General features: G+C 41.7%; 1 non-coding gene across 1 annotated transcript; it reads right to left on the reverse strand.

The window, feature by feature from the left end:
• Positions 1-830: 830 nt before the first annotated feature.
• On the reverse strand, positions 831-937 carry LOC133780884 (small nucleolar RNA R71). The gene has a single exon (XR_009869692.1). It is a non-coding gene; the product is annotated as a small nucleolar RNA R71 (small nucleolar RNA).
• Positions 938-25,400: the final 24,463 nt, after the last annotated feature.

Consider the following 25,400-nt stretch of genomic DNA (forward strand, 5'->3'; position numbering starts at 1 on the left):
AAAATTTTAAATCATAAAATTAAAAAAAAAAAAAAAAACAAACAAACAAAGTATTGAGAACATTTGTGTAATTGTGGAAATTAAGTAAAAACCAAACTTGTTCTGTCTTAGAAAAATTGGTTCTTAAATAAGGTCTGTGTTAGCGTTACCCTCCAATATTTTCTAAGAACCTCGGGGAGTTCTAGAAAAGCTCTTGGGCCTAAAGTGGTACCTTGGCAGCCTTCCCAATTGGCCTGGGAACATTTTTAGTGTATACTTATTACATTATTACACATTTGCGCTTATAATACTTACAAACTAAAAAAAAAAAAATTATGCCACGAAACAGAGACGCACTAGGGAGATTTGTGAGACAACAAGTAGAAACTTTAGAAAACTCTCCTAGTTCGTCGTTTTCTTCCATTCGTTCAAACACTCCCGATTCACTGAGACTTCCTGAACCACCCACGATGGCTCATCAAGATGAAGTCCAATCAAGAACGCTACAGGATTATTTACATCCTACGCGTACAGCCACACCTTCATGCATAATGTATCCCAAGAATATGCCAAATTTTGATTTCAAACCCGGCATGATTAACCACTTACCAACCTTCCATGGGTTGGAAAATGAGAGTCCGTACGTGCATATACGGGAATTCGAAGAGGTGGTGGCTACATTCAACAACCAAGCTGATGTCACCAACATTGTGAGATTGAAATTCTTTCCTTTCTCGCTCAAAGACAAAGCAAAAAGCTGGTTGTATTCCTTAAGGCCTAGATCTATCGGAACATGGGACGAAATGACAAAAGCATTCTTTGCCAAATATTTCCCGCCCCATAAGACTAGCTGCCTTAAGAGGCAAATCTCTACCTTCATCCAGAAAGACCATGAAACTTTCCATCAGGTCTGGGAGAGGTTTAGAGATTTGATAAATCAATGCCCACATCATGGATACGAAAGCTGGCGTCTGATCAGGTATTTCTATGACGGTCTCACAACCGGACAAAGACAATTCGTACAAATGATGTGCAATGGCGAATTCCTTCAAAAAGATCCCGATGAAGCTTTCGAGTACCTCGACGATCTTGCTGAAAAGTCCTACACATGGAATGGACCAAGTCCTATGGACAAGCCACGATCAACTGGAATCTACCAATTAAGGGAAGATGACAACGTCAAAAGCCAAATTGAATCATTGAGACAACAATTCGAGGCTTTCAAATCTCAAGAAGGTAGAGGAATCCACATGGCTACAAAGGTAGAGACACGAGATCCATGCTTCATCTGTGGAGGGACGGAACATCAACCGCAAGAGTGCCTAACTCTTGGTGAGTTAAGAGGAGGAAATGAGGAACAATGCAATGCTTTAGGGGATTACAAGAAGCCTTATAACCCTTTCTCAAACACTTACAATCCCGGTTGGCGCAACCATCCAAATTTCAGCTGGAAGGATTCAAACCAAGAATCTGGGAGCCAATGGAGGCCTGAGCAGCAACAACCACCAAAATCATACATTGCTCCTCAAAATATCATACATTCAAGTAATTCTCTTGAGAATACTTTGCAAATGCTTGCGCAAACTCAGATAGCCTCAACTCAAGAGCTCAAAACTTGTTTCACACAAATGGTAAAGGAAATGAAAGACATGAAAATCCAAATGACAAAGCTAAACACTACTTTGGCGATTCAAGAGCATGGGAGACTTCCCGCTCAACCTCTAATCCATCAAAAAGGGCAACACATGGCACAAACCTCCTCCTCTGTAGATACAAATTTCAAAGAGGTTAATGCCATCTCTACTTGAAGTGGTCAAAGTACGGTTTCACCGTTAGCTAAGACAACGAGTACGTCAATGCCCGCTCCAGATGATGATGTGCCAATAAGCATACCAGTAAAGGCACCCTTTCCTCAAGCTTTGAAATCCACTGGAAAGGTACTGGAAAATCATGGTGAAATCCTAGACCTTTTAACACAAGTCAAGATCAACTTGCCATTGTTGCATGTGATCAAACAAGTGCCGGCTTATGCCAAGGTTATCAAGGATTTGTGCACCGTTAAAAGAAAGCACCATGTCAAGAAAACTGCATTCTTGGCGGAACAAGCTAGCGTGGTAATTGACTGCAAGACACCGCCTAAGTACAAAGATCCTGGTTGTCCCACCATCTCATGTCAAATTGGGGAGCAGGAATTTGGTCAAGCACTTCTAGACTTAGGAGCAAGTGTAAATCTCATGCCATATTCAATATACTTGCAATTAGGTCTAGGAGAACTCAAGCCCACATCTGTGGTACTACAACTGGTTGATCGATCAGTTAAGAAACCTCGGGGAATAGTAGAAGACGTTATGATTCAAATTGAAAAATTCTATTACCCTGTTGATTTTCTCATCTTGGACACTCAATTTGAAGTGAGTATAGAGTCCAAAATTCCCATCATTCTCGGTAGACCTTTCCTCGCAACAACAAATGCACTCATTAACTGTAGGAATGGTCTCATGAAAATCTCTTTCGGGAACATGACTCTAGAAGTGAATGTTTTCCACATTGGCAAACAACCACCTGATAATGATGAGTGTTTCCAATCCTATCTGATCGATACACTTATTTCGGAAGAGGTCGAATCGAAATACACGTCTAGTCATTTTAATCACCTCTTCCAAATTTCATAAAGTTCTGAGCCTGATGAGTCTGCAATCAACCCTGAAATTGTCAAACACTCACAGGATAGAAAAATCATGTTTTGGAATCTAATCTTTGAGGAACTCCCTCAAGATCGAGAAACACCAAAACCATCCATTGAACAAGCTCCTCAACCAAAGTTGGCCCAACTTCCTGACGGTCTTAAGCATGTTTTCCTAGGAGCTGACAACACTTTTCCTGTCATAATATCATCCAAGATCAATGCCACACAAGAGCGCCAACTCATCAATGTGTTGCAATAACAAAGAGATGCATTAGGATGGACGATAGCTAACATCAAAGGTATTAGTCCTTTAATTTGCTCCCATCACATTCAATTGGAAGAAGGGGCTATACCACGTCGTGACCCTCAAAGAAGATTGAACCCAATGATGAAGGAAGTAGTTAAGACTGAAGTCTTGAAACTTCTTGATTCTAGCATAATCTATCCTGTTGCTGACAGTAAATGGGTCAGCCCAACTCAGGTTGTTCCCAAGAAATCTGGGGTAACAGTGGTACAAAATGAAAAAGAGGAACTTGTTCCTACCAAGGTCACAACTGGGTGGCGCATGTGCATTGATTATAGAAAATTAAATGCAACCACCCACAAAGACCATTTTCCACTTCCATTCATCGATCAAATATTGGAACGTGTGGTAGGTCATCCTTTCTATAGTTTTCTCGATGGTTATTCAGGGTATTACCAAATCGAGATTGCCTTAGAAGATCAGGATAAGACCACATTCACTTGTCCTTTTGGTACTTTTGCCTTCCGGCGTATGCCATTTGGCCTGTGCAATGCTCTAGCCACTTTCCAGCGATGCATGATGAGCATATTTAGTGATATGATCGAGAAATGTATGGAAGTATTCATGGATGATTTGACAGTCTTTGGAGATTCCTTTGAATTAAGCCTTCTCAATTTAGAGTCTGTGCTTAAACGTTGCAAAGAAAAATGCTTGGTACTCAACTGGGAAAAGTGTCATTTCATGGTGCCATCAGGCATAGTCTTGGGGCATGTCGTGTCGAAATGAGGAATTGAGGTTGATCAATCAAAGATTGAACTCATATCAAAGCTGCCCACCTCCAAGACTGTTAAAGACATTCGATCTTTTCTTGGGCATGCAGGATTCTATAGGAGGTTCATACAAAATTTCTCGACAATTGCTCGCCCTTTGTCAAACCTCCTAGCAAAAGATGTTGTGTTCAGTTGGACAACTGAGTGTGAGGAATCTTTCCGAACGCTCATTGCAAAACTCACTTCCGCCCTTATCATTCAGCCACCAGATTGGAACTTACCGTTCGAAATCATGTGTGATGCTAGCAATTATGGTATAGGGGCCGTCTTAGGTCAAAGAAGGGAAGGGAAGCCCTTCGTTGTCTATTACGCAAGTAGAACTCTTAACAGTGCTCAAATGAACTATTCTACCACTGAAAAAGAGTTACTTGCTGTAGTATTCGCAGTTGACAAGTTTCGTTCCTACATGATTGGCTCACCTATCACAGTCTTTACGGACCATTCCACCTTAAAATACCTCCTTTTCCAAAAAGGATGCTAAGGCGCGTTTAATTAGGTGGATCCTTCTGTTACAGGAATTTGATCTGACCATAAAAAACAAGAAAGGAGTTGAAAACGTGGTAGCGGACCACTTATCTCGTCTTGAATTTTCTGATTCCGCTGATGGCCCAGCCATTCGAGATGACTTCCCTGATGAGCATCTCTTCGCAGTCACTAAGTTGCCATGGTACGCTCATATCGTTAATTACTTAGTGACTGGCGAAATTCCAACTGCATGGAGTGCACAAGATAAACGTAAATTTTTGGTCGAGGTTCATAACTTCTATTGGGACAACCCATATCTTTTCAATATTGCCCCGACCAAATTATGAGACGTTGCATTCCAGATGATGAAACGTTTAGTGTTCTGAACTTTTGTCATAATGAAGCTTGTGGTGGTCATTTTTCTATGAAAAAAACTGCTGCAAAAATCTTACAGTGTGGTCTTTATTGGCCCACTTTGTTCAAAGACACTAACAATTTCTGTCGATCATGTGAAAGGTGTCAAAAATTAGGTGCTCTGTCCCAGCGACATATGATGCCATTAAACCCAATTCTTGTAATAGAAATATTTGATTGTTAGGGGATAGACTTTATGGGACCATTTCCACCTTCTTCTGGCTACCTTTACATTCTCCTTGCCATATACTATGTCTCAAAATGGGTGGAAGTTGTGCCTTGTCGAAATAATGATAACACAACTGTTGTGAAATTCTTAAAGGAAAATGTGTTATCTAGGTTTGGCACACCTCGCGCTATCATAAGCGATCAAGGCACCCATTTTTGCAACTATTCTTTCGAGACCTTAATGCAAAAATATGGTGTAATTCATAAGGTTGCATTGCCTTATCACCCACAGACAAATGGCCAAGCTGAGTTAGCCAATCGAGAAATTAAGCAAATCTTAGAAAAGACGGTTAATCCTGACCGCAAAGATTGGTCCTCACGACTTCTCGATGCTCTCTGGGCGTACCGCACTGCTTACAAAACTCAGCTCGGTATGTCTCCTTATAGGTTAGTGTAACGACCCAAATTCACTAATAAAGCTTAAGGGCCTTGATTAGTGTGCCTGGAGGGCATAATGGGAATTATGTACGACTTTAATGAATAGAATGCATGATTATGATTTAAAGCATGTTATATGATTATTTGAATATTCGAGATGCATGACTATGTGTATTAGTATGCATGTAGGCCCTGATTAGGTTAGAAGGGCATAATCGTAATTTTGGCCATTATGGGCATAACTGTATTGATATATGTGATAATTTTCGAGACCACATTATTATGTGGATATACCTGTGATCTGTGACTCGAGACGATCCTAGTGAGCAGAATAGCAGAAAAGTCATGGCGGAGATTTATACCTGGCTCAGGGCGAGCCTGGGGGTATAAATGAGAATTTGGTGAGTATATTGGGATCTATTTTGACATCGAGGAATATAATTGGTGATTAATTAGGTATCGGGAGGTAAGCGGTAAATATTAGAGACACTCGAGGAGTTAGCGGGAATTGGGGTGAAATGACTAAAATGCCCCTAAGTGGATTAAAGAGTTTAGAATTAATAGGGAGGGCATTAAGGTCATTTGGCTTTTTAAGGATGGGTATTACTAAGGATTTATGTTAGTGGAAGTGGTAGAATATTACAGAAGTCTGAGGAAAGAAGGAAAAGAAAGGAAAGAAAGGGAGGAAAAACAGAGTTGTTTTCTCTAGGGTCGGTTTGTGGTTCTCTCACCAGTTTTCTTGGGTTTTCTTGGAGCAAAGCTCAGAGGAGAGCTAGGTTAGGCTGAGCATCAAGGATCCTAAGCTAGGCTTAGAGAATTGGCAGAGGTTTAGCAAGAACACCCTAACACTTGAGGTAAGGCTTTGTAGTTTCTTCAGTTTCTGGTTTCGGTTTTTGAACTATGGTGTATAAGCTGAGTTTGATGGGAACTTTAGGGAATTCAGGCCAAAGGGTGAGGAAGATCAAGCTAAGGAGGTGTAGAGGCTGTCTTGAAACCGAATTCCCATTAAAGGTATGAAATTCTAAGTTTTTAACTTTGATGTTTAACTGGTTTTTGTTGAGTTTTGATGTCTAGAAGTGGCTATGGTGAATTTTGAGATTAGGAATGCATGTGCTTGAGTTCTGGGTATTTAGGGTACTTGGGATGAGTGGAGTGTGTTGATAAGGTTGTTTTTGAGTTTGGTGAAGGTTTGGAGAAGTTTTGGTTGAGTTTGGTTCGAGGAAATCGCAGGAGGGAAAATTGGGAGGCTGCATGTCTGTGACTAGCGCTACAGCGCTAGCCTTTGGGCACTGTAGCGCTAGGCCAAGCTTCATGGGGGATTTTTCTTCTGCTTGTAGCGTTGTAGCGCCCTCCTAAGAGCGCTGTAGCGCTGCCCTGTTTCCAGAAAGGGATTTTAGGGTTGTTTTCAAGGGTTTTTGACCAAGGGTTTGGTTCCACCACCTTGTTTGGTGGAACTAGAACTTCCCGGGGGCTCGGGATTGGTCCCGAGGCTAGGTTTTAGACTTGAGGTTTGGTGATGACTTTGACCTATGGTTGTGTTTAGGTGAGTGCTAGGGCTCGAGAGGGATCGTGCTCAAGGAGTCAAGTGATCAAAGCTAGCGAATCGAAAGGTAAGAAAACTGCACCCAGTTATATGTTTGTGATGGGACTAAGTGCTCCCGATATTTGTATTATGTCAATGATGGTATTATGCCATGGGACATGTGATAGCGGCCTAAGGGTGCCGTACACAATATTTGCTCACAGGGCGCGGCTTGGCCACTGGTAGCCGAGGACAGCTTAATATTCACTGAGCTCGGTTTAAGCGGGCCGGAGTCAATGGGATAACGGAGGGAGCGGCCTGAGGGCGCTAGCCCTAGTTATCATTTGTGAACTGATATATGATATGAGTTGTTATGTTTAGTATGTGGAATACTTAATTATACTGAATGCTTATATGGTTGAGAATATGTGATGCAATATGAGATATTGATTTGTCTGTTGATTGCTTATGCTCTGTTGTTACGTTTTCTTGCTGGGCCTTGGCTCACGGGTGCTACGTGGTGCAGGTAAAGGCAAAGGCAAGTTGGAAAAATCCTGAGATGGAGAGCTACGGGGTTGAATGTACATAGCCAGTTGTTCGATCGCCATGGTCGAGGAGTGGATCAGGACAGGGATTGCCTAACTATCTGTTTTGCCTTAATATGGCTTGATATTGTATTTAAACCTTATGTCTTTGTAAACGATCTTTAATCTTGATATTTTTGGGATCCCGTGTAAACAGGAAACGTTTCTTTATGAAAATGTGACTTTTGAGACCAAAACAGTTTAACCCTAGTTCCTTTATAGTTTCAATAACATGTTTTTAATTAAATGACTTGATTAACAAGTCTAGCACTTTATAAACACACAGTGTAGCGGTCTTGGCTATCCAGGGCGTTATAGCTAGTCTATGGTAAAGCCTGCCACCTTCCTGTTGAGCTGGAACACAAAGCTTATTGGGCAGTTAAAAGCCTAAATTTTGATCTCAAGGCGGCAGGACTCAATCGTAAGCTTCAGTTGTCAGAAATTGAAGAATTAAGAAACGATGCTTATGACAACTCTAGGATCTACAAGGCTAAAATGAAAGTGGCTCATGATAGGCAGATCCTAAGAAAAGAATTTGAGCCAAACCAACGAGTGCATCTTTATGACTCTCGTCTGCATATCCACCCCACAAACTGAGATCAAGGTGGACTGGCCCATATGTTGTGAAATTTGTCTTTCCCAACAGTGTTGTTGAGGTCATAGACCCAACTGATGGGAGAGAATTCAAAGTAAATGGCCAGCGACTGAAACACTACATAGAGAGGGTGACCCAGCCTGAAGAAGTCACTCTCATGGAACCGGTTTACCAAGTCTGAGTAGTGTTCCAAATTGTTTGTACATAGGTTTGTTTTCTGTTTATTTCCCTTTTGTCATTTTATTTTATTTGTTATCATTTTGTGTTTTCAGTTTTTCATGTTTTAGAGAATCAATATTCGCTCTATCACTCGACGCTCGCTATCCAGGTGTTCTCTTTCCCTGCTCTTTTACATTTATTATCTTTTGAGACATTAAGGACACTGTCAGATTTTGGTTGGGGTGGTGAGCATATTCATGCACGTTCATGTTGATTTTTGTCATATTAATATTTTCACGGTCAAATTTTTTAAAAATTACTTATTTATTTTTGCAAAATGTTACTTTTGAGTCAATTTTTGTTATCTGTATTACTAAGAGTTTCTCTAGAGTTGCCTAATGCACATGCCAAATGTTGTGGTAAGATGGTTATTAGCACATATTTGCTTAGAAATTTTCCATGTTTAAGTAATTCATTCTTTTGTGTGAGAAGTGAGACTTGAGAAAACAACTTTTAAATTTTTATTGATTCTTAGAAATGGTTATAATTATTTGGACAAGGTATTGTGGTATGAATGGATGATGTTTGTTGACCCTGATTTTGGTCAACTGACACGGAGTCAAAATTGCTTGATGTGGACAGATATGTTGAAATGAGAATAATGACAAAAACAATAAAACACACAGGAATTTATAGTGGTTCGACCCCAGAATCTGGTAATAACCTACATCCACTTGAGCTGTTATTGATATAAGATTCAAATGAGTGATCAAAGAACTAGGGTTCAATGAGTTTCACCAACCTCTGAAGAACAAAACAATATATATAAAATATGATAGCTCTAATACACTCGTAAAACTTCTAATCTCAAATAATTAGAAAGCCAAAAGTCCCTTCCTTGAGCTATCTTTCTCTATTTATAGGCTCAAGGAAGATTACATTAATTTGTTACAGATATTCTTTCCTAGTTAATCAGATAATCAAGAGTTATTGGAGACAATCTCGGAATTGACTAAGATCTTTATAAAATTATCTTGAAATATGCGGAGTGTACGACCATGCTGGTCGTAGGAAAAGCTCAACTGCCTATGCTTGCAATATTTTACTGGTCGATACTCTAACAGAATTCTGCCAGGTGTCAGCCACGTGTCCAAAAATCACTTGCCACGTCATCCATGTCTATTTTTTGGAGAACATTTGCCCCGCAAGTTTATTTATTACGAGCAATAAATAAACTTTTAAGGAGACGACCCTTCGGTTACCCCACCAGACCTGTCAGAATAATTCGTGCAATTTTGGGAAAAGTAACCTACCCTTGTCTAATCACGGATTTTCGGCTCCCAAGTAACCTTTCGACGACTATCACCCTTCCCAATGCTTCGAAAAAGAGGAAACTGATGATTACTCCCTTTTAATGCCACGGACAAAATATATATAGTCTCTCCAAAGTCTTCTTTTTCTTTTTACGCAAGCTATTACTCTTTCAAGAAACCCTAAAATCAGAGCTTCCATTTTCTTCTGGAGACCGTCTTTCAGCGTTTCAAGATTCAGTCTGTGAGTTCTCCGACCCTCGAAAACTCTCTCAAATCTTCCATGATCTTTTTTCTGGTAAGTCTCAGAACTTTTATGCTCTATATTTTTGCCGTGCATGCTTCTGTGGGTTGACTGTTGAGTTCATTTGTTTCTGGATTGAGATGCATGACAGTAGGGGGTTTTGTGGGTGATACTGTATAGGATGATATTTCTCTACCATTAAGGAGCTATGAGTTAGTTTGATAGTTGAGATCACGACTTTAGGACGTAAAACCGAAGTAAAAATTCGATTTTTATGCCAGTTGAAAAACCAAGTTTTTCCCGCCCTAAAAGGAGTTGAAAAAGCTTTTTCAAAAAACTTTTTGCTTTCACTTTTTGATCTGTTTCTCAAACTGTTCGTGCGGAAAAATTAGTTTTTTGTTAGAATGCTGTTGTATAAAAGCTTAACTTTTATACTCGACCAGCGTTATTCTAAAAAACTTTCAAAATTCTTCATCCTCACCTCCCCATTCTTCTGTTCGCAGATTTTAATGCCAGATTTGTGGGGAGGTGAGCGGCTCATCGACAACGATCTTCTTGCACAGCTGCTTGAAGGCGAAGAACAACCGACCGACCGAGTTCACGAGATTCCATTTTCCAGAGTTTCTTCTAGACCTCAACCATCACCACCTCAAATGGCCCGTTCTAAGTCTCCAGGCAAGAAAAAACCAAACCCTGAAAACAATCCAAATTCTCCTGCCCAGCCTGATTCGCAGGCTAGGGTTCCCTCGACCAGTGGTCGAGAAAATGCTGCCCCAGACCCTCGTATTCAAGTCAGGGCTCGTCCTTGGCATCAAAACCTTCCTGATGTCGAGTGGTTTCTCTCTCCTACCAGCCAGGTGACTCCTCGGATGCTCGCCAATTATCGTAGGAAGTATCCTCTTACCGGGGTTAATCTCACAATCCCTGCCGCTGACCAAAGAGCTAACCTGCCTGGGGGCGTCTATAGCGCTTGGTCCAGGTATCATATAGAGGCGGGGGCTATCCTCCCTCTACATCCATTCTACCAGGGGGTGGCCAACTACTTTGGTGTTGCCCCCTTCCAAATTACTCCAAACGGATATAGAATGTTGGCCGCACTCTATATCCTTTACAAACTCAAAAAATGGCCAGAACCCACTCCTCATGAGGTCAACTTCCTCTTTGACCTTAAGTCCAACCCTCAACAATACGGGACAGGCTTTTTTCATCTCAGTCACCAGGAAACAAGCCGAACGTTCCTGAGTGACACTACCCACATTTCCAACGTGGGGCAGTACAATAGAGAGTACTTCCTCACGCCAGACATGACTACGAACAACCTGGCCTTCGCTCGAGGAGGTAAATGCTACTTTCACTGGTCGATACTTTTACTTAGCAAACCCTTCTGCACTTCTCTAAAGTATATTATTCCTTTCAGGACCATGGTTACGTCCGAACCCAACACCAGACATGGTGTTGAGGTCCAACGCACTGGACAGGATGACAGACACTGAAAAAAGCATTAAGTCCCTGGTCACTGATGAAAATTTGAGGTTATCTGGCCTCCTGGATCCTTTCCATGAAACAAGAGGACCCGTGGTGGCAGATGCCATGGCGGAAGGGGATCCCGAGCAGCAACGGGGGTTACGATCAGGGAACCCACTGGCGTCCCTTCAGCAGAGAGGCCTTCTGCACCCCAAGGCAAGGGGAAACAAAAGGCAACAGAGTCTGTCATAGACCTGGATGAATCCTCAGACGAAAACGATATTGTTATCTTGCTCTTAAATAGCTTGCCAATTCACTGTCACTTGTTTGACGGGGATGGCAATTTTTCATATACTCCAAATCTAGGGCTAGACTTCTTCATGCCAGATAGTGAGTGTATGACTAATAGAGTCAGTATTATAGTGACCAGTAGTTGTAGCTCGGGTATTAAACTTTGTGACCTCTTTTCTGACTTGCCATGATTTTTTATGCGCCTTTGTCTTACTGTCTGCATGTTTTTCTTTATCTGCAGAGATGGCTTCCCCCAACATTTTCGATCTGTATCAGACCCAGGAGGAAGAGGAGGTCCACCTGGTTCGACGAAAATCAGCTAGGAGGCATAATGGCGAATCAAGCCAAGCACCCCCGGCCAAGAAGGGTCGAACAGATGATCCTTCCAAGGACGGACCTACTGGCCAACCTTCTGCCTAGCCTTCTGCTCCTGCTGAAAAGGAGACTGCCCTTGCTGCTAACCCTCCGCCTGCGGCTCGAAGGGAATAGACCCCGCAAGCAGAACTTCCTGGGACCAAACTCTTGAACCACTCCCTGCGATTAGCTAAAGATCACCTTGCTCATATCTTGAAGCATGACCGTTGCAGGGAGGCAATGGCTGAAGCTGAGAGCATGGGGGTCGAACAGATCCTTAACAGGGCTCTCAATGAAGTGGCCAGTGTAAGTATTCTTCCTCTTGGTCTTAACCTTTCCTTCTTGTAATATAGTCTAACTTTTATTCCTTGACTGCAGGCCATGCTGACAATAACTGCCGCTCGTACTCGCGCTAGTGCTAGCATCGAGCAGGCTCGGGCAAAGGCCGTCGAGGAGTTTCAGGCGAAGGCCATCGAGGAGTTTCAGGCTGCAGAGGCCAAGCATGCTGGGGAGTTGGAGGTGGTCACCCAGCAGAAGGATGCTTTGGTGGCAAAGCTAGCGGAGAATGAAGCTTCTCAGGCAGCTTTGAAGAACTAGAAGGACGACTTCCAGGAGTCTAGCCGAATCCAATATCGTGAAGTCAAGAGACTTAAGGAGGAGCACCTTGCTAAGGACAAGACCATAGCTGTTCTTGAGAGCCAGGTGGAGCAGCTGAAGCTCACCAATGCTAAAGAACTGGAGAGGTACAAGAATGTGACACTTCGGTGTTTCTACGACTTTTGGAAACACAACCGAAGTGCCAACTTCAACTACCTTCCAGAGGATGCCAGGAACGCTGAGTTAGCCCGCTGCACTGCTCGGCTGGTTGCAAAAGAAGAAAGAGCCAGAGTTCCTGCTTCCCCCAGCATTCAGCCAGCTGCCGAAGCGGAGGGAGGAGAAGCCACGGGGGACATAGTCGACCAGAATGCTGAGCAAGACCCTCCTGCTCCTTAAACTTTTTTTTTTCTTTAATTACATGGGTCGTGATGTAAAGACTAAATTTTTATTTTTAATTTTGCTGGATGGGCATCAAACTTTCTTTTTACTTTGAACAATTACATCCAAGCAGTAATGCTTGCGGTGTAAAAGAATGTCTTTTGATATTATAATATTTCTGTCTATTATAACATCTGTTCGCATGACCGAACTTAGCATAGTACTTTGGCTTGATTTAACAAAATATAAAATTTGAAAAATACTCTAAGTACCGTAGCATGCTTTCACTCATTTTGTTCATGTGTTTACATACCTCTTGGTATGCTTTGCTATCGATGTATCTTATATGCCCCCCAAGTGATCGAGGAGCTTTAGGTCCTTGGTCACTTGCCTTGACCACGACCTGTGTGAACATTACTGCTCGGTAGGAAACGTAACACTAATAATACAGCAAAACAACACACGTAATGAACAAATACTTGTAAAAATAAATTTACAAAGGTTGGCAAGAATGACTGGCTGCGCACAGTCCCTTATAATTCTCGTATTAAAAATGGACTAAACATGTCTTTACGAGTGATCTTAAAAAGATCTTACACTTATAAGCGATTAGCCATACAACGTGGCTAACCCTTTTTCGAAACTTGTAAAAAGTAAAAATTAATACAAGCCAGTCCTTTAAAAAGGATTGTTTATTGGTAATACTTGCGCAGGTGTTCTCCGTTCTAATAGCGTGGAACGAGATCTCCATTTAAGCGTGCAAGCTTGTATGTGCCTGGATGAAGGACTTCCTCAATCTGGTAAGGTCCTTCCCAGTTTGGTCCGAGCACTCCAGCAGTTGGGTCGCGGGTGTTTAAGAAAACTCGTCGTAGTACTAGATCTCCGACGTTGAATTTTCTTTCTTTCACCTTTGAATTAAAATACAGGATGACTTTTTGCTGGTACGCAGCTACTCGGAGTTGGGCTCTTTCCTGTTTCTCTTCAAGTGAGTCTAGGGACTCCAACATTAGTTGGCTATTATGGTCCTGGTCGTATGTAATTCGTTGGTGTGAGGGGGGATCTAACTCGACAGGCAACATAGCTTCATACTCGTATGCTAAGGAAAACGGGGTATGACCTGTCACTGTTCGATGAGAAGTTCTATATGACCAGAGTACTTCAGGCAGTTGTTCTGGCCATGCTCCTTTAGCATCCTCAAGTCTTTTCTTCAGGGTATCTTTGAGTGTTTTGTTCACTGCTTCGACTTTCCCATTGGCTTGTGGGTGTGCGACTGAAGAAAAGCTTTTGACGATTCCATGCCTTTCGCAGAAGTCTGTGAATAAGTCGCTGTCAAACTGGGTGCCGTTGTCTGAGAAATTTTTTTGAGGCAAACCATACCGGAAAACAATGTTCTTGATGACAAAGTCGAGAACTTTCTTGGTCGTTATGGTAGCGAGCGGCTCAGCTTCGGCCCATTTGGTGAAGTAGTCGACCGCTACAACTGCATATTTTACTCCACCTTTCCCTGTTGGCAGGGATCCAATCAAGTCTATACCCCATACTGAGAAAGGCCAAGGACTCTGCATCTGCTTTAACTCGTTGGGAGCTGCGCGTGGGATCTTGGAAAATCTCTGAACTTATCGCATTTTCGTACAAACTCCATTGAGTCTTCGTTCATAGTCGGCCAGAAGTAACCCTGCCTCAGAATCTTTTTTGACAAGCTCTGCCCCCCAGCGTGGTCCCCACAAAAGCCTTCATGTACCTCCCTCATCAGCTCTTTAGCCTTTTCCGGTGTAATACATCTGAGCAATGGCATGGAATATCCTCTTTGGTAGAGAGCATCATCAGCCAGTATGTATCTAGCAGCCTGTCTTTGAAGAGTTCTGGCTTTGTTTCTATCTACTGGTAGTACTCCATTTGTGAGATACTCCAAGTATGGTGCCATCCATGTATCCTCCATCTGGATTTCCATATTAATTTTGTCTGCTCGTATGCTGGGCTCGCATAATCTTTCTACTGGCACTATATTCAAAGTGTCAGTGTCTTTCGCACTTGCGAGTTTGGCTAAAGCGTCTGCGTTTGAATTCTGATCTCGGGGAATTTGCTGGAGGGTATACTTCTCGAATTGCGCAACAAATCTTTAGTTTTGTTTAAGTAAGCCACCATTTTGAGGCCCCATGCTTGATACTCCCCTAAGACCTGATTCACTACCAGCTGTGAATCACTGTAGATATCAAGCACTTTTATACTCATATCTTTGGCTAACCTTAGTCCTGCGAGGAGTGCTTCATATTCGACCTCATTGCTAGATGCGGTGAAATCGAACCTAATAGCGCAGTGAAATCGATGCCCTTCCGGCGTTAACAATATCACTCCTGCTCCTGCGTGAGATTCGTTGGACGATCCGTTCGTGAATAACTTCCACGAAGGAGCTTTGACTTGGGACTCAGGCACACTAGGTTTTTCGCACTGCTCGCCGTCTGGGAGCTCAGTGAATTCAGTGATGAGGTCAGCCAAGACTTGTCCTTTTACTGCTGCTCGCGGTGAATATGTGATATCAAACTGCCCGAGTTCGACTGCCCATTTTAATAAGCGTCCAGCCACCTTTGGCTTTTGCAGAACTTGCCGAAGGGGCTGGTCAGTTAAGACTGTGATGGGATGGGCTTGGAAGTAAGGACGTAACTTCCTTGAGGCCAAGATTAAGAAATGGGCTAATCTTTCGATGGGAGGATACCTCAACACGGCTCTGATTAACCTCTTGCTTACGTAGTAAACCGCCTTTTGTATGCCTTCTTCTTCACGTACTAGTACCGCACTAGCAGCAAATTCGGTAATCGCCAGGTAGATGAACAAAGTTTCTCCTTCTATGGGCTTTGATAAAATAGGAGGCTGCGCCATATGGGCCTTTAAGGCCTGGAAAGCCTGCTCGCAGTCTCCTGTCCATTCAAATTTCTTGTTGCCTCTAAGTAGATTGAAGAAAAGGACGCATTTATCTGTCGACTTGGAAATAAATCTACTTAGTGCGGCAATTCTTCCAGTTAAACTTTGCACATCCTTGATTTTTATTGGCGATTTCATGCCGATCAGGGCTTTTATCTTGTCAGGGTTGGCCTCGATTCCTCTAGAATTAATAATAAACCCCAAAAATTTCCCTGATCCTACTCCGAAGGAACATTTGAGAGGATTAACTTCATCTGATATTTGTTCAGAACGTTGAAACACTCTTGTAAATTCTTCACATGTCCTTATGCTTTTTTCGACTTTACCAGCATGTCGTCTACGTACACCTCCATGTTTACTCCGATTAACTCCTTAAACATGTGGTTAACCAATCGCTAGTAAGTCGCACCAGCGTTTTTCAGACCGAAGGGCATTACTTTATAACAGTATAACCCTGTATCCGAAAGCTAGTGTGATCCTCGTCAGGGGGATGCATACTGATCTGATTGTATCCTGAGTATGCATCCATGAAGGAGAGGATCTCATGCCCTGCAGTTGCATCGACTAGCTGGTCGATCCTTGGGAGTGGGAAGCAATCCTTTGGGCAGGCCTTATTGAGGTCTGTGAAATCCACACAGGTTCGCCATTTGCCGTTAGGCTTGGGAACTAGTATGGGATTAGAGACCCAAGATGGATAAAACGCCACCCGGATGAACCCATTCTCCTTCAGTCTTTCGACTTCTTCTTTTAAGGCTTTCGATATATCCTTATCGAGCAGCCTTCTTTTTTGTTGCACGGGTGGAAAATTCTTGTCAACGTTCAGGACATGGTTGATAACTGCAGGATCTATCCCAGCCATGTCTTTGTGTGACCAGGAAAAAACTTCCTGGTTCTTTCTCAGAAATTCCACTAGTGCATGCTTCGTGGTTGCTTCTAAATTTTTCCCGACCTTTACGACTTTGGTTGGGTCTTTTTCGTCGAGTTGGACCTCTTCCAGGTCCTCGACGAGTCCAACATCTTCTTCAAAATCCCCAAAGCGAGGATCAAAATCCCTATCCTCACTTTGGGCAACACCCTATTTGGTGAGTCCATCACCGGATTGGGCTTGTGTATCAATAGCCATCTACGACCTATCTGTGGGAGTGCTTTTCAACGTTCCCTTCTTCGCCTTTGTGACTGAGGCGTTGTAGCACTCCCTTGCTTCTCTCTGATTTCCCAACACGCGTCCTACCCCTGCGTCTGTCGGGAATTTCATGGCCAAGTGCCATACTAAGGTGACGGCCCAAAGATCAACCAGTATGGGCCTTCCAATAACATCATTGTAGGCCGAAGGACAATCGACTACTATAAAAGAAGCGAGTAATGTCCTGGTAGCAGGCGCTGTACCTGCTATGACTGGAAGTTTGATTGATCCTGCTGGGGCGAGTCCCTCACCAGAGAAGCTGTAAATTGTTTGGTTACAGGGCTCCAAGTCCTTAACGGACAATTTCATGCGTTCCAGCGAAGATTTGTACAGGATGTTCACTGAACTTCCTATATCAACTAGTACTCTTTTCACCATCATGTTGGCGATTTGAACGTCCACGACCAGCGGATCGGAATGTGGGAACCGGACATGCTGGGCATCGCTATCAGAGAAGGTTATCTCACCATCCTCTGACCGAGCCTTCTTTGATGCCCTGTCCTCCACAGTCATCATCTTGATGTCCTGGTCATGACGTAGGGTCCGAGCATATCGTTCCCTCACCTTTCCACTGCTTCCCGCGAGGTGCAGGCCTCTGCAGATGGTGAGTAAAGTGCCAGCTACGGGGTTAGGCTGCAAAGGTGGCGAGCATTGGCGTGTGGGCGCATGCTCGTTGCCACCTGGAGCTTCTCATTGGGAATTTCCCAAGGCCCGTACATATCTTCTCAAGTGTCCTTGTCTAATAAGGAACTCGATTTCATCCTTCAGCTGGTTGCATTCATTTGTATCATGTTCGTAGTCGTTATGATAACGACAGAACTTGGTAATGTCTCTCTTCGAAATATCTTTTCGAATGGGGGCAGGTTTTTTATAAGGCACACTGGAACTCGTGGCCTGATATACCTCTCCCCGAGACTCAATAAGGGCAGTGTAGTTAGTGAACCGAGGTTCATAACGATTACCCTTGGCTCGTTTATTGTCAGAGGTGGAAGGCTCATTATGCAGCCGTTTCCCCCTGTTCTTGCCATTGCCATTGCCGTTCCCGTTGCCTTTGTCGTTGCCATTGGGTTTCGACCCATTGGCGGCTTTGGCAGGTTCGGCAGTCCCCTTATCCTTACCTGGGGGTTTCCCTTCACTAGCGATGGCATCCTCGAGCTTGATGTATCGATCAGCTTGATCCAAAAATTCCTGGGTAGTCCTGACCCCATGCTTTCTGAGGTTGTTCTAGAGAGGCGTGCGTCGCTTAACCCCTGTAGTTATGGCCATCATCTTGCCCTCATCTCCCACTGTCTTCGCTCCAGCAGCTGCTCGCATAAAACGCTGGACGTAATCTTTCAGTGGTTCTCCGTCTTGTTGGCGTATTTCGCCCAGCTGATTTGCCTTAGTTGGGTGCACACGACCCGCATAGAATTGTCCGTAAAATTCCTTTACAAACATCTCCCAAGAAACTATACTTGCATGAGGGAATTTAAAAAACCACTCCTGTGCAGCATCAGAAAGTGTTGCAGGGAAGATCCTGCACCGAGCGTCTTCGGACACTTTTTGGATGTCCATTTGTATCTCAAACTTGTTAATATGAGATACTGGGTCACCATACCCGTCAAAATTCGGAAGCGTGGGCATTTTAAACTTACTAAGAGTCTCTGCCACATCTATTCTTTGAACGAAAGGAGTGCCCTTTCTCCTATCGTGATCGATATAAGATGTTCTTCCCCAGACCAGTTGTTGCACTGCCTGGTTGAGGGCATCTTTCTGGGCCTGCACGGCGCCAGGAATCGCCGGTGCCTCTGGTGCTGGGGGAACGTACTCTTCGTGCCGTTCCTGGCAATCGTTGAGTACGTCTCTTCTCCGCTGCTCGCTAGCTCCAAGACGGTTAAAGAGGTTATTGTGCCTAGGCTGCCCCCCAGCATCACGTCTTTCGGGTAGGTCATCCCTAGGTGGTAGGCTTCTGCCCCCACATCTTTCTTCATTCCTCCGACCGGCGTTTCCTCTGCCTGAGTCGGCCTCATTATAATCATGGCCATCTCTGAATCTTGATTGGCTATGATGGGATCGACTGTTCCCTCGGTTGCCTTCCCGGGTTGGAACCTCTCGGGTGTTAGAGGGTGACCTGCGTTGGTCGGTGGGTCCCCGTGCATTATCATGCCGTGGGGGGCCCCGGACCGCAGAAACTGTTTCTGAGTTCCTTCTGTTGCCAGAAGGACGATGTCCTCTGCTCGGAGGGTTTGGCTCTTCGCCCCTATGGCGTCTAGGACTACGGGGCAGCTGCCCGGCCCTATTCTGCCTTGGTTGCGGGGGATTGCTGCGACCAGCTTGGGATAGAGGTTGTGTCTCAGGGTCCCTCAGCGGGACATCGTCCTGAGGCATCGGTGGCTGCTCGGGCCTTTGGGGGCTCGAGGGCTAGATAAGCGGGCTAGGATTGGGACCCCTTTGGGGCGGCCCATTCGTAGGTTGATCAGGCTGCGAAGCAGGTACAACCTGATTCCTAGCCAACTGTAAGGCTGCTTCGAGGGCTGCCATGGCCTCCCTCTGACGGTGGTCCATCTCCGCCTGCCTTTCACTTAATTCCTGGTGCTGTCGTTCGATCTCATGTTGCTGCCGCGCCATAATCTCGGCATCACTTTCCTGGCTGGCCCTCAGATTGGCCAGTTCATCCTGCAATACCCCCAGGGTATTCCTCAGCGTCTCGGAATCCAATTCTTCCTCATCGAATTCCAAATGTGGCTCATCTTCGGTCACGTTTGGAGGAGGAGGAGGCGGTTGAGATGGTGCAGCGCTAGCCATTTCTCCAGTCTTCTTGGTAGTTTTCGCCATTGATACTTCAACAATATTATATCAAGCTCTCAATGAAAGCACTAGAATGTTGACCCTGATTTTGGTCAACTGACACGGAGTCAAAATTGCTTGATGTGGACAGATATGTTGAAATGAGAATAATGACAAAAACAATAAAACACACAGGAATTTATAGTGGTTCGGCCCCAGAATCTGGTAATAACCTACGTCCACTAGAGGTGTTATTGATATAAGATTCAAAGGAGTGATCAAAGAACTAGGGTTCAATGAGTTTCACCAACCTCTGAAGAACAAAACAATATATATAAAATATGATAGCTCTAATACACTCGTAAAACTTCTAATCTCAAATAATTAGAAAGCCAAAAGTCCCTTCCTTGAGCTATCTTTCTCTATTTATAGGCTCAAGGAAGATTACATTAATTTGTTACAGATATTCTTTCCTAATTAATCGGATAATCATGAATTATTGGAGACAATCTCGGGATTGACTAAGATCTTTATAAAATTATCTTGAAATATGCGGAGTGTACGACCATGCTGGTCGTAGGAAAAGCTCAACTGCCTATGCTTGCAATATTTTACTGGTCGATACTCTAACAGAATTCTGCCCGGTGTCAGCCACGTGTCCAGAAATCACTTGCCACGTCATCCGTGTCTGTTTTTTGGATAACAATGTTTTAAGGATAATATTTTCTATGGACAAATCTTATTAGAGAGCCTTTTATTATGTTGTTCATGAAAAAGAAAATGAAAAAAAAAAGAAGAAGAAAAGAGAAAAGAAAAAAAAAAAAGAAAGACACAAGAGCAATATTTCTATCATTTTCAATTATGTTGTCTCTTGTGTCCAAAAAAAAAAAGTGTGTTTATTAATTTCATGTTTTATTTTATGGCTCTTAGAATAAATGTAAAGATTGTCTATTTAACTTAAAATCCTGAAAACTGGTTTTGTGGTACTCTTTATGGTGGTTGTCCAAATAGTTTATTTCCTATCTTCGTTTCAATAATTATTTAAGAGTTTGTCCTAAATATATACCTATTTGATGAGTGCTTACTTCTTTTCCAACTCCATGAGTGAAACCCTTAAACTTTAAATATTTTCAATTACATGAGAGGTTAATGGAGTTGAGACTTTTACTTGGCATAATTTCAAAGGTTTTATGTGATATGGTTTGCGGTAAGAAGGTTCAAGTTTGGTGCACACACTCACAACTCTAGATTTATTCGAAGTAATCTTGATAACTCTTGTTGACTTGTTACTAACATTTTGTGTTAATACTTAAGTTCTTTTATAATTTTTGACCGGAAATATATCATGTTGACATTTATTATTTCGCTTGAATTGCTAGAGACTAGCAATAAGCTGGTTGGGGGTTGTTGAGATATTCTCTCAACTAGTTGTAATATGCAAATCGAGTAATAAACAAAATTGGGTAACAAATAATGTTGATCATTAATTAGAATATTTGTCAATAAATAAAATATTAGCTTTTATATATTAAATCAATTAGTTGTAACAAATTGATTTTATATACCATATAAATAAATATTATAACATTTGTGTCTTTTTCTATATCACCGTGAAAGAAAGTTCTTCAAGTTTATGACTTAAGATTTTGTTAAACTTGATAGGTTTGATGTTTCTAACTTTGTGAGATGGCAAGATAAGATTAGGCTCATCCTCACCACCCCCATATCTCTTACATTCTAGACTCAGACTTGAAGCCATTGCATTGCCAAGTCTCAATGAATATGACCTTGTTGAAGTGATTGCTCAAAGGAAGAAAATAGAAGAAGATGAATTTATTTGTTGCAGTAACATTCTCAATGCCCTCTTGGATTGCCTCTACAATCTCTACACCAACACAAGCTCAACTAAGGAAATTTGGGATGCTCTACAGAAGAAATACAAAGTCGATGAAGATGCTACTAAAAAATTCATTGTCACTCAATACATGAAATTGAATTTAATTTTTTTAATGAAAAAACCTGTTTTCCCTCAAGTAAATGAATTGTAAATTATTGTGAGCAAATTGAACACTGGAAAGTAAAATTCTTCTACAAAGTATCGTTTGTCTCTAATTTATCTGAGAAATTTGTAATTTATATAGTTGTATTTGTTTATCTTGTACCACAACTTCATTATAAGAAAGATAATAGAAATGATGGATATGAAATTTAAATATGTAAAATTATCTTATTTTGTTTTTCTTAAGGGTTTTTCTAGCATAATTGTCTCTTGATTTTTTCGTTGTTTAGCAATTTACTGCTTGAGAGATACTTTTTTTGCCAATCAAGTTCTTAAGTTTCAAAAACAATTAAGTCCTTTTAGTTAATATTTAAAATTTAAACTTAGTTTCTATAAATATGGATAAAAAATAAGGGATATTTGCGGTAAAAATACCTAAATTTTTTACTTTATAACACTTAAATACCTAAGTCTTTTTTTTTTGCAGCTAAAATACCTTCCGTCAACATTTTTGGCAGTCGTAGGTACCTGGCTGTTAAGTGTCAGGTAAGTGCCTACGTGTCGACCTCTAATTGGTTCAAGTTATATCATTTTTATTTTTTATTTAAAAAAATCATTTAAACATTTAAAATTATCAAAAATATCATAAAAAAATTAAAAAAAATTAAAAAAGATTATAAAAATTAAAAAGTAATTTAAAAACTTAATACCTAAATTAAATTTAAACAAAAAATAAATTAAATTAACTTAACTTAATTAAAAAATAAAATTTTCCTTAAACAAAATAAAATCAATAAATTTATTAAAACCCATTTATAACAAATCAAATACAAATCCAAAATTATTCCAAAAGTTTCAAACCCATAAAACTAACTAAAATTATTGTTCATCTTCTTTGCTTATTATTGAAGAGTCCATTACATTCATAACCAATTACAGAAAACGGAATGCTGCATTTTTTTATTTTTTTACAGAAAATGGGATAGACCCAAAACGAATCATTCCGTACCCATCGACCATTGGTCTCTACAAACAAGTCAAACTCTTCTTGCTTATCTCAAATTCAAAAACCTAGAATTTTTTCAACAGATTTGAAAAGAAAAGAAAAAACGAACCTAGAATTTTCAAGATCGGGCTCAAGCAAATACCAAACTCAGATTCAAGTAATCCTAAAATTCAAGAAAAGAAAGATTCAAGAACAATACAATATCTTTATTCCCAAATCGTAAAAAGTTCAACATTTCAATCCAAATGAGTGTAAGCAACATAAGAAAAATATTCTATAACTCAATTAAAATTTGAACCTACATGTAACTCCCTGGATAGCCAAGACCATTACATTGTGTGTTTACAAAGGTGCAAGACTTGCTAATCAAGTCATTTAGTTAGAAACGTGTTACTGAAACTATAGTTGAACTAGGGTTAAAAGTTTTTGGTCACAAAAGCTTCATTTCTTATAATCAAACATTTTTACATGGGATCCCAAAAGTAATAACGTTAAAAGACAGTTTACAAAATTTCAGGATAAAAGTACAGCTACTAGCCACTCTAAGGGCAAAATAGACAATTAGGCTCTTCTCGTCCTGTACCACTCCTCGGTCGTGGCGGCCGATCAGCTGACTATGTACATTCAGCCTCAAAGCGCTCCCACTCAGGACTGGTCCACTTTACCCTTGCCTTTACTTGCACCACGTATCACCCGTGAGCCAAGGTCCAGCAAGAAAACACAATAACAAAGCACAATCATCAATCAAACAATCAGATAATTCATACAGTATATCCATATACTCAACAGTCTAGAACAATCATATAATTAGACATTCAACATACCAAGCTTATCAATTAACATTAATAACCAGTTCACAAAAAACAACCAGGGTCGACGCCCTTAGATCGCACCCCCTATTTACCCCATTGACTTCAGCCCGCTTAAATCGAGCTCAGTGAATATCAAGCTGTCCTTAGCTACCAGTGGCCAAGTCGCACCCTGTGCGCAAATATTGATTCTGGCACCCTTAGGTCGTTCATCACATGTCCCATGGCATAATACCATCTATGACATCATACAGATATAGGGAGCTCTTAGTCCCAACATAATCACATAACCGGGTGCAGTTTTCTTACCTTTGGATTCTGGTAGCTTTGATCAATGATGACAACCCTCAAGCATGATCCCTTCCGAGCCCTAGCGTACACCTAGTCACAGACACAAGTTAGAACCATACTAAACTTCAATTCCAAAACCTAACCTCGGGACCAATCCTGAGCCCTCGGGAAGCTCTAATTCCACCAAACGGGGTGGTGGAATCATACCCCGAGCCCCCGGGCAAAAACCCTAAGAAATATCCCAAAAACCCTCTTTTGGAAATAGGGTAGCGCTATAGCGCCATAAAGAAGGCGCTATAGCGCTACAAACAGAGCCAAAAACGCCCCAAGCACCCAAGCCTAGCGCTGTAGCGCCCTAAGGCTAGCGCTACAGCGCTAGTCACAGCCAGACAACACCCTGATTTTTCCTCTTCGAACTTCCTCGAGCCAAAACCCTCCAAAATCCTTCCAAACCTCAACCAAACACCAAAACAAGCCTACCAACATTTATATCTCACCCCATATGACCCAACCATACAAAACTCAACCACGTGCATCATCAAACCAAGAAAAAGCCATGATTGATCTTGAAACTCAACAGAACACCAAAAACATCAGAATTCAAGTGACCAAGACCAGAGTTTCTTACCTTTAATGGGGAAATTCGACCTTGGGCTATCCTCCACACCTCCTTAGCTTTCACTCCTCAAAACCTTAGCCTTAATTCCTTATAATTTCCATCAAAACTCAGCTCAAAAATCCATTTCAACACCAAAAGCCAGAAACTGAATAGCAACCTTAAAATCTTACCTCAAATGGATGAATAACTTCTGCTAATTCCTCAAGCCAAATCAAGGTCTCAAGTGTGAAGCCTTAGCCTAGAGCCTCCTCTGAATTTTAGCTCCAAATTCCTTCAAGAAATGGGGAAGAAGATCTAAACCGATAGAGAGAAAAGGAACTTCTGTTTTTCCTTCTTCCCTTTTCTTTTCCTTTTGTCTCTTTCCTTCCTTCAGACTTCTAAAGTTTTCTACACATTCCACTAAAGAAATAAATCCAAAAATAATACTTATCTCTGGTTTACGCAAAATGACCAATTTGCCCTCCCATAAATCCTAAGCCTTTAAATCAATATAGGGGCATTTTGGTCATTTGCTCCCAATTTTCGCCAATCCCTCGAGCGTCTCTAATATTTACCGCTTACATCCCGACACCTAACTAGTCACCAATTATATTACTCAATATCAAATAATCTCCAATATACTTCTCAAATTCCTAGAAAATACCCCAGTCTCGCCCCGAGCCGGGTATAAATTCCCACCGTGACTTTTTTGCTAGACCACTTACTAGGATCGCCTCGAGTTATATCCACATAATAATGTGGTCTCAACAATTTATCACAAATATTTACATTTATGCCCTCAACGGGCCAAACTTACGAATATGCCCTTATAACTTAATCAGGGCCTACATGCATACTAATACACATAATCATGCATCACATATATCCAAATAATCATATAAACATGCTTTTAATCATTTAAATCACATATAATCCAGTTATGCCCTCCCGGCACACTAATCAAGGTCCTTAAGCCTTATTAGTAAATTTGGGTCGTTACACTACATTCAAATCTTAATATAAATAAAATCACAAGAACAGAAATCCAAAGACCCAACTAGGCATCTTCTCAACTATCAATTCAGCAATCAAAAAATTAAACTCGAT

The sequence above is a fragment of the Humulus lupulus genome, chromosome 5 (assembly GCF_963169125.1).
Source record: "Humulus lupulus chromosome 5, drHumLupu1.1, whole genome shotgun sequence".
Taxonomy (NCBI): Eukaryota; Viridiplantae; Streptophyta; class Magnoliopsida; order Rosales; family Cannabaceae; genus Humulus; species Humulus lupulus.